General features: G+C 34.8%; 1 pseudogene; it reads right to left on the reverse strand.

Moving 5' to 3' along the window:
* Positions 1-333: 333 nt before the first annotated feature.
* On the reverse strand, positions 334-432 carry LOC141559222 (U6 spliceosomal RNA; annotated as a pseudogene).
* Positions 433-10,959: the final 10,527 nt, after the last annotated feature.

Here is a 10,959-nt window from a genome sequence, read left to right on the forward strand (position 1 = left end):
TTACTTATCTACATGTATGTTGTTTTTCCCTCAGTAGAATGAAATTTCTATGAAGGCAGACACTATTGTCATTTTTGGTTTTGTGCCTAAGCACTTAATCTAATATCTTTCATGCAAAAAGTGCTAAATAAATTTAACTGAATGAAAACAATAGTTGTTAAAATTTTGACCATATATTCTTGGTTCTATTTCTACTGTAATCAAATTGTGTGATGGAATACTAAACTGTCTAAAAGAAATTTGAACTTGGAGAAATATGCACTTTCCCCCTATCTATTAGAGTTCAAATGAAAGCTTGCTTGTTTTTATAAAAGATTTTCTTCCCATGACTTTAACAATACAGAAAACTTCATAAATGTTTATGTTATCATTGCTCAGGGACCATCCAAATCTTTTCTGGATCGTTCCAAAAGCAAGTGCATAAAGGCTAGCTTGTGAAGGGTTTTGTTGTTGATCCTTCCTCCTCAGAAGACCAATGACTTCACTAAGATGATATCTAGATTTTCCAGCAAACTGGGTTTAAGTGAGACTGAGCTAGGCAAGGTCATTCACCTCTTTCTCTTTTCCAGTCATCACAATCTAGTGACAAGAGTCAAGATTAAGAAGACCCTGTTCTTTCCACTACAGGCAGAACACAAGCACTAACCTATTTCACAGCAAGCTTGGGGGACAGTCAGGCATGTAACTGCTCTTATCATTGCAAGATTGTGTTTTCTGATTATTCCATCTGAATAGAGCCCAGAGAGATCACTATTTCCTCAAAGTGATGCCTCCTTAAATATTCAACAAAAAGAACTTGCCTGAAAGAGACCACAAAGATTGGATGAAACCTTCTGATAAGCCATGACACAATCATCTACTTAGAGAACAAATGTATATTAACTGCTTAAGGTCAAAGGCAAACACAACTCTAAATTCTTGACTCCTTCTGTCTATTTCCTTTTTATGGATTTTTTTTAGACTGGTTCTTCCTATTACCTAGGACCCCTGTTCTTAGGTGCCTACCATACTTAATTTGAATACCCAATCAGCCTTAGCTCCACTGAAGTTCATATCTCTCAAGCTCAAGCATTGTATTAACTGCAGCCTCCCCAAAAACAAATTACAGATTGATTTATCACCAACCCTAACTCATCTGTAGATTTCAAAAACTGGTTCTATAATTGAAAATAGTCTAGAATATTGTTAGTGACCTTTAGAATGGAAAGATGCTATATTTCAAAAAGTGTAGATTCAAATCCCAGCTGTGCTGCTCTCTGTGTGATCTTGGACAAGAAAAGTCTTCTCAATGGATCTCAGTTTCTTTTCTTGCAAAAAGACAGGATGGAATTGAAATATCTTTTAGCTGTCTACCTGTAGGAAAAGTTTAACATTCACTACTGGCCACTTGTGGAGAATTGCACAAATTGATGTTCCAGAAGAAGACTCAGGAAGTTCTTACTGTAGGTTAGCAAATACTTTGTCTTACTTTGCCCTCATTCTCCCCTGATCATTGTGTGGGTTACATACTCCCTAAAGTCCTTTTCCGCAATAAATACCATAATCCTATCCCCACCAAACAATTAACCACACCATGTAAGTGGGAAAGAAATGTGGATAAACTTAAAATAAATACTTTAGCAATTACATTTTTTTTAAATTAAATATAAGAGCTCTAGTAATATTCTTGTGTGGTACCATGTTGAATAACAGATAGGACCTTAGATTATTGAAAAAATTCTACCAGAATGCAAGAACTAAATTTCTTTTCTAGTCTTCTTCAGACTTGTGTCTTTCAGCTTCAAGAGACAATGTGAAAGAAGTCAACCCCACTCCAGATAGCTAAAGAAAAAGACAGAGAAGACATGAGAAGAGCTGGCAATCTCTATCACGTTCCAATTTCCTGCTTTCCTCCAACTCCTGCTAACAGGAATTAAAGTCTTCCTTAAAGATTGGTAAGGAGAAAAGAGGCTAAAGATGTCAATTCTACCTCTTTTCAAGCTACACAAAGACAATCCTCACTACACATGGGCTTACACCACATCACTCATTACCTAAGAAAGCATCAAATTTGGGCCCAATAATGACTTTCATTTATGTAAGTCCAGTTCTTAGCATATTATTGCTATGGATTGAATAGAAATATCCAAGTCATAAATTCATAAACCTTGAATCATACTAAAAGATGATACCCTTTGCATCAGCATTGCAGTAGAACACATTCTTCCATGCAGCTATCCCAAATGATGACAGGACCTTCACATTTTTAAAAGCAGGGCTGAAAATATATTTTAAAAGAAGTGTACAAGGCTGATTTACAAAAAAAAAAAAAAAAAAAAAAAAAAAAAAAGGTATTTTCTCACAAGCATTTAAAGATTAATCAAGTGTTTTCCTGATGTAATTTTTCTAAAACTTGAATGGAACATTTATATATTCTAATTTCAATTTAGAACCAATATTATTGTTTGGCTCCATAGCTATTATGAAAAAAAAATCAACTTGTAGTGAACTTAAAAGAAAAGAAAAAAAAAAAGGCCCAAAATATACCCACATTGCCTTAGTATTCAACTCACATGCTATTATTACTATGTGCTCAATAAATACACATTAAACCTTTCTCTAGTCTTAATTACACAGATGAAAGCCAAATTTTTGCATAAACTCCATGTTATTAAAATATTATCACCATCTTCCATACTAAACTAATTGTGCTCCATTTTTGAATTTTCTGCATTAAATCTCACCTATATGCTCAGTCATTACTTGGAGCCCAAGCAAACACATTTCAGAAGCCCGTCAACATGTGTTAATCTTCTTCTTGGATCTCAGCTGCTAAGGTAATGATGTTTAAACTTCTTTCTCTCATCAGCAATATAGATCAAGGACTTTAATTAAATAAAGCTGCAGGCTTTCCATGAAAGTGTGGTTTATAAGTTAGTTGGCAACTCCCACTATCTAGTCCTAATTGACCACAATAATGGTAGGGTTAAAAGTCCGTAGATAGGTAAAGGCAGCTCTGAATTTGGTACATAAGCATCTGCATGTAAAATAAGAGTCCCTATTCAAGGAAATAAAATTCTTCTTTCCCTTTCTATCTCTTTGTAAAAGACACATACTTCTTGTCCCCTCCTCAAAAGATTTTATTTTTCAGATCTATGACCAGCAGACAGACAGAGACAAAGATAGATACAGAGGGAAGGAAGAAGGGAAGGAAGGAAAGAAGGAAGGAAGGAAGGAAGGAAGGAAGGAAGGAAGGAAGGAAGGAAGGAAGGAAGGAAGGAAGGAAGGAAGGAAGGAAGGAAGGAAGGAAGGAAGGAAGGAAGGAAGGAAGGAAGGAAGGAAGGAAGGAAGGAAGGAAGGAAGGAAGGAAGGAAGGAAGGAAGGAAGGAAGGAAGGAAGGAAGGAAGGAAGGAAGGTTATTATCCTTATTATTATACCACAGATCCCCAGAGGGGAGATCCATCTTCACCAACTATTTGTAGGTTAGATTAAAAGTGGCCAAATACCTATTTTCTTTCCCAATCCAAAAATGCTGATACTTGAATGCCACTTCACTTACTTTGCTGAGCATGGTTTCTTTCAAATTATTGATGATTCCACTTCAGAGAAAGTAAGGCCTGTTTTATTTATGGCAATGTATTCATGACAGTGATCCACTCTTTCAATGTAGGTGTGGCAGCTTGTGGGTGTTCATCTTGGTTTCAGAAGTGGGACAAGGAGACTGAGATGTTTCTTATATCAGAAAGCAAAGACAACAAGCCAGTTGTTACAAAATGCTTCATCTAATTAATTGACAAGTGTTCAAGCCTTCAAACAGGACTATTATTTGAAGGTTTATTGAATGGGTGATTGATGAGATATGAATTTGGGGTTTATGGGAAGAAAAAATAATTAAAGCAGAAAAGTTCATTTTTAATATAAAAAAGTTGAGGTTTTTTGTTTCTACTATGACATTTTTTTAACAAGAAAAAGGAATGAGACTCTCAGGATGTAACAGATTCAGATATAATTTGGGGGAATTTCTCACTCTCTTCCTTTATTGTCCCCACTCATTAAATCTAAGGAAATATATACATGGTTTCTCCATCCCAAGAGAATGAGAGTATATATTAATTGCAAGCATACAGTTCATGGCACTGTGGAAGCAAGTTTACTTAAAAGAGAAAGAAAAGATAGATACACTTGAATCCAATTTATTTGCATTTATTTCATGTATACATTTATTCCATGTATAAGACACTATGTCAAAAAGTAAAGAAAACAGGACAAAAGAAAAACATTCCTTGTCTTCAAGCAGTCATAAGTCTCAAAGATAGCTACAAATATCTAGACCCATTTACAATCCAAAATATGAGGGATCTTATGACAGTGAAAAAAAAGGTAGGGACTTAGAAAGAGGAAAGAAATGTTTCAGTACTTTTATCAAAGTAAAGATTATTTCAGTTCTACCTAGGATTTAAACACTTGAGCCAACTTTCATTGAGAGAGAGAAAGCAATGGAATAGAGTCCCAGAGACCCCCAATAAAGTGCTGCGTAATCCTGGGTAAGTCAGGCAACATATAGGCATTCTACTCCAGAAAGAGGTGGTATACCAGTATGGCAGTGGAGAAAATTGGTCCTGGGAGAGGGATATGATGGAACAACTAACAGCTCAGCAGTAACTGCAAAGTATATTGAAAGTCTTTGCTAGAAAATGCTGTTGAAATACAACAAAGAATTTCTTCATTGTTCTAGCAGCACCTTTGATTATTTTTCTACTTGGTCCAGAGGATCTAATACTCAAAATGGCAGTATTCCCTCTCCTCAAAAACATAGTGAGAGAGCTCTGAAGATGTAGTTTCACAACACCAAGGAATTAGTTACATTGTGTTTGAAATAGGCTCTCATTTTTTTAATGACTAAGTTTTTTTTTTTCCTTCATTATCTCTTTACATACTTTCTTGAATTAAAATCAGTTTTCATTCATCCAGTTAACATAATTATAAGAGCCAACAAGATTTCTGGCTATGAGTTTGGAGCAGATCCACAGGATCATAGAAAGAATGGCTCAGAGGGAATGAGGAGACCAGGATTCAAATCCTCTATCAGATAATAACTAAGTGTATGCCCCTGGGGCAAATCATGTTGCTTTTTTTTGAAACCCATCTTCCTAATCATGTAAAAGAAGAAGGACAACAATAATGCATAAGCTGTCTATTTCCTCCTTGGTTATGAGGGAAAAACTTTTTACCTGTTATAATACTATGCAGATGTAAACTGATTTTGAGCAAGTCACTGACATGCCCTTGTACTCCAAATTCCCCAACTTGTACAATGAAGGGCTCAATTAGATAATCTGACTCTGACCTTCTTTAGCTGTTTCTGAAAGTTGGAAGCTTCCACTCCAGTACAGGATTCAGCAGCTTTATTATCCCAGGGTACCAACAGGATGCCTAAAGTTACGGGATCTAGGTAAGCAAGCAAAACAATTCATAGGGTTTGCACCTTCCTTGTAAGTCCTAAATTGAGTTCATTAATTTATTCTCTAAACCTGCTTTTCCCTTTGACTTCCTTTTTTTCTGTCAACAATAAAACTTTTCTCTCAGTCTCCCATGTTCAAAAACTGAGGTTATATGTGATTCTTTTCTCTCTTTCACTTTTTATATTCAGCTACTTTCTAAATCCCCTTGGTGTTATCTCCATAACAGAACTGTCATCTTTCCTCTGTGGATGGCATAGTGAATAGAATATTGGATTTGAAGTCAAGAAGACCTGATTTTTTAATCTTTCCTTTGAACTGGCTAACTCTGAGATTCTGTGAATGTCACTTAACCTCTCTCAGCCTCTGTTTCTCTATCTGTAAAGTGAGGGAAATAATAACACATGCTCTATGGAGTTGTAAGAATATGAAATGAACCTTACAAATTTTGAAATGCTATATATATATATATATATATATATATATGTTAGCCCTTTCACTGCTAGCACCACAGTACAAGCAAACATGAGCCCAGACTACTGAATTTTTTCTTGTTAGAAAACAAGACAAGCCCGTAGCATAATGGACACAAGTGAGGCTTATAATAAATACTTATTAATTTGGCTTGATATAAACACTTCCATTCCTTCATGCCAAGTCTAGAATAATCTTTATAGATATACATGATTAATCTTTCTCTGATCAGTGGCTCCCCATTACCCACCAAATAAGATTCAAACTCTTTTATCTGGCATTGGAGGATCAGTGTTGGAATTTTGGCTCTTCCACTTACAACCAGTGTGACCTTGGCCAAGTTTATTTACCTTTCTTATCCTCATTTCCCTCAAAATTTAGGCTGGATGATATCACATGATATCACTGTTCTTTTTCAGAGTAACTTCATATAACTCTCCTCCTCCCACTCTGCACTACATCCATGAAGACAATATTTTATGCACTAAGGCAACTAAGTGGTGCCGAGGATAGAGTGTTATGGTTTGAGTTAGATTAATGCATTGTTGGTGGAGTTGTGAAATGATCCAACCATTTGGAACTATACCCAAAGAGCTATAAAGTTGTGCATACACTTTGACCCAGAAGTGTCACTATCAAATCTATATCCCAAAGAGATCATAAAAAGAGGGGAAAGGATTCACATGTGTTAAAAAATTAAAAAAAATTAAAAAGTTTATAGCAATCTATTTTTTAAATTTATAGTTGTTTTTTTTTTAATTGACAGTACATATGCATGGGTAATTTTTTTACATTATCCCTTGCACTCACTTCTGTTCCAACTTTTCCCTTCCCTCCCTCCACCCCCTCCCCTAGATGGCAGCAAGTCTTATACATGTTAAATATTTTATAGTATATCCTAGATATAATATATGTGTCCAGATCTATACAGATCTCTTGTTGCACAAGAAGAATCGGATTCAGAAGGTAAAAATAACCTGGGAAGAAAAACAAAAATGCATGTAGTCCACATTCATTTCCCAGTATTCCTTCTCTGGGTGTAGCTGATTCTGCCCATCATTGATCAATTAGAACTGAATTAGATCTTCTCTTTGTCAAAGATATCCACTTCCATCAGAATACATCCTCATACAGTATTGTTGAAGTATATAATGATCTCCTGGTTCTTCTCATTTCACTCAGCATCAGTTGATGTAAGTCTCTCCAAGCCTCTCTGTATTCCTCCTGTTGGTCATTTCTTACAGAACAATAATATTCCCTAACATTCATATACCATAATTTTCCCAACCATTCTCCAATTGATGGGCATCCATTCATTTTCCAGTTTCTAGCCACTACAAAGAGGGCTTCTACAAACATTTTGGCACATACAGGTCCCTTTCCTTTCTTGAATATTTCCTTGGGATATAAGCCCAGTAGTAAACACTGCTGGATCAAAAAGTATACACACAGTTTAATAACTTTTGGGGCATAGTTCCAAATTGCTCTCCAGAATGGTTGGATTCTTTCACAATGCATCTTATTTTCTAACAATTTTCTAACAATGCATCAGTGTCTCAGTTTTCCCACATCCCCTCCAACATTCATCATTATCTTTTCCTGTCATCTTAGCCAATTTGACAGGTGTGTAGTGGTATCTCAGAGTTGTCTTAATTTGCATTTCTCTGATCAATAACGATTTGGAACTCCCTTTCATATGAGTAGAAATGGTTTCAATTTCATCATCTGAAAATTGTTCGTTTCCTTTGACCATTTATCAATTGGAGAATGGCTTGATTTCTTATAAGTTAGAGTCAATTCTCTAAATATTTTGGAAATGAGACCTTTATCACAACCTTTAACTGTAAAAATGTTTTGCCAGTTTATTGTGTAGCAATCTTTTATGTAATGGCAAGGCATTGAAAATGAATGGATGCCCATCAATTGATGAACTGCTGAATAAGTCGTGGCATATGAATGTGATGGAATATTATGGTTTTATAAGAAATGATGAGCAGGCTGATTTCAAAAACCTCTGGAAAGACTTACATGAATGGATGCTGAATGAAGTCAGCAGAACCAATAAAACATTGTACACGATAACAAGAAGAGTATGTGATGATCAGCTATGTTGGATTTGACTCTTCTCAACAATGTGTTGATTCAAATTAATTCTGCTAAACTTGGGATGGTAAATGTCATCCACTTCCAGAGAGAAAACTATGGAGATGGAATATGGATTGAAGCATAGCATTTTCATCTTTTTTGTTTGTTCATTTTTTTCTCATGCTTTTTCCCCCATTTTTGTCTGATTTTTTCTTGCATAACATGACAAATATGGACATATGTTTAAAAGTATTGTATATATTTAAGCTATAACAGAATGCTTGCTATCTTGGGGTGGGGGAGGTAAGGGAAAGAGGGAAAAATTGGAATATAAAGTATTTTAAAAATAAATGTTGAAAACTATCTTTACATGTATTTGGAAAAATAAAGTACTATTGAAAAAAAAATTTTTAAAGGTTGGACTCAGGATCCAGACTCAGATATTTAAAGTTAAATAACTTGCCCAGGGTCATACTAATCTGGCCTTAGTTCTTACATAAAATGGGGAATAACAATAGCACCTATCTCATATGATCAAATGAGACATTTGTTAAGTAATTAGCTCAATGCCTGACATGTAAAAGACACTATATTGAATTCTAATTCCTTCCTTTCTCCTTTCATATTTCCAAAACATATCCTAAGATTGTTCATATAAATATACATATACATGTACATATATAAAACAGTCTCTTAGTGTTTTATCCTCTTGCTAGACTATTAGTTCCTTAAAGACAGGAGAATGTCTGATCTTTGTATCTCTTCTGTTGCTAACAGTGTCCTACACAAAGCAAATTGTTTAAAAGATGTTTCTTCTTTTATGCTATGCTGTTTTCTGCTGCACTATATTGTACTAAATGCTATGTGCTGAAGAGGTTAGGACAGCTAGTGCAAAAAAAAAAAAAAACAAAAAACCATGAAGCTTGTATCCTTATAATCAGCCCAAGTAAAACCATCAGAAGTGGCTGCTCTCCAGGGTACCACATAGAGCTCTCAGTTTGCCCTTTAATACTTCTTTCCCCCTTGAAAGCCTCTGATGTTCATTTAACCCCATTTCACCAAGCTTTTTTAAGATAGCATGGGTAGGATGGCAATGCTTATAAAGAACCACTTTGATGACAGGTTTAAGGCATACAGAAAAGTGGGGAAAGGAAAAGGTGAGGCAGGGAACAGAAACAGGAAAAGAAGAATAAAGAACTCATAAAATCTTACAGTTGAAATGTACTTTAAAAATCAACTAGTCCAATTTTCTCTTTTTTAAAAAAAATAAAGAAACTGAGCTCCAGAATGAGGGAAAGTATTACCCCAAATCATACAATATATATACTGAAGAACAAGGATTCAAATCCAAGTTCTCCTATTTCAAATTCAATGCTGTTTATTATTCTTCAATTATATTTTCTTTTCAAGTTGTAATTTCTTCATTCAATAAACATTTATTAGATGCCTACTATGTGCCAAGCACTATACTAAGTGTTGGAGATACAAAAGACAAAAGAAAGTCCTCGTCCTTAAGGAGTTACAATCTAATTGGAGGAGACAACATGTAAATAAGTACCTACAAATCAAAGGATAAATAGGAGCAATAGAAACTAATTAAAAGAAAGAAAACTTTGGATTTAAGAGGGGTTAGGAAAAACTTCTAGAAGAAGTAGACTTGGGACTGAAAGGAAATAATCAGAGAGGAGGAACATTTCTGGCAGAGAAAATGTCAAGAACAAAGAGATTGAGTGTCTTGTTCATAGAACACCCATGAGGCCAGTATCACTAGACTGAAGAACATATGTCTGAAACTAAGGTGTAAGAAGATTAGAAAGGACTAGGTTAAATAGGGCTTTGAATGCCAAACAGATCATCTTTGTCACCTCCCTCTACCCCACTGAGAAAACAAGAAAAAAAAAGAATGTTACAAACTTATATAGTGAGCAAAACAAACTCCTTCATTGGCCATGTCCAAAAAACAATATGCTGAACTCTGAATCCATCCATCACGCTTCTATCTAAAAGTGAGAAATACATTCTCTACAATTGTTGTTGGTTGTTATGTTGGTCAAAATTCCTAAGTATTTCAAAGTTCTTTGTCTTTATAATTAATTCTAATTGTATAAATTTTTCTAGTTCTGCTCACTTCACTTTGGTAAACCTATACTAATCTTTCCAAGTTTCTCTGAAACTGTCCTTTTCACTATTTCTTATAGCACAATAACATTCTATCATATTCATACTGAAATTCAAATTCTGCTATGTCATGAAGCTATGTGTGGTTGATTTAAAAGAATGGTGAAACATGTATCCACAGTGAGGGTGAAAAGAGAGACAACTTGAGTCCTAAACTAGCATACCACCAATATTAAGAAAACTAGTAGGCTTTCTATGACTTAAGTTGATGGCATAGGGAAGATTTGTTGAATTACATGGACTTTATTTCAGAGGATAGAAGACATATAGAGATTGCAATCTGCAACAATGAAGTGAGTGCCTGCACACATGATATAATGCAAGCTCTTTCAGTAAGTTTGTTAGGGGGAAAGTAGGGGAGAAAGTTGGTGCTTTGTTTTGCTTTGTTTTATTCCCCAGCATCTAGCATACTTGTCACTTAAAAGCCACTTTTTATTTATTTATATTGATTGATTACTTGAAAGATATCATGGAACTAATGAAGCATTAAAGTAGCATTATGCATCAAATATACACAGAGAAACTGTATCAGGTAAGATGCAAGTCCTGCAAAATGTTTATTCCCATGAAAGTGCCCCAAACCATCTTAATTAATACTGAAATTTTAATTTTATAACATGAAATTCTTTACTACACATTCATGATGTGATCAGCAGGAAATGCTAACCTCAAAAACAAAATAAGATAAAATTTTGAGGGGTGTGGGATTTTTAAATATAGTGTTTGAATTGTTTGTTTCACTGACTTTTCTAGAAGAGGAATGAAAATAGTTTTACAAGGACAT

This window comes from Sminthopsis crassicaudata, chromosome 2, assembly GCF_048593235.1.
Source record: "Sminthopsis crassicaudata isolate SCR6 chromosome 2, ASM4859323v1, whole genome shotgun sequence".
Lineage (NCBI taxonomy): Eukaryota > Metazoa > Chordata > Mammalia > Dasyuromorphia > Dasyuridae > Sminthopsis > Sminthopsis crassicaudata.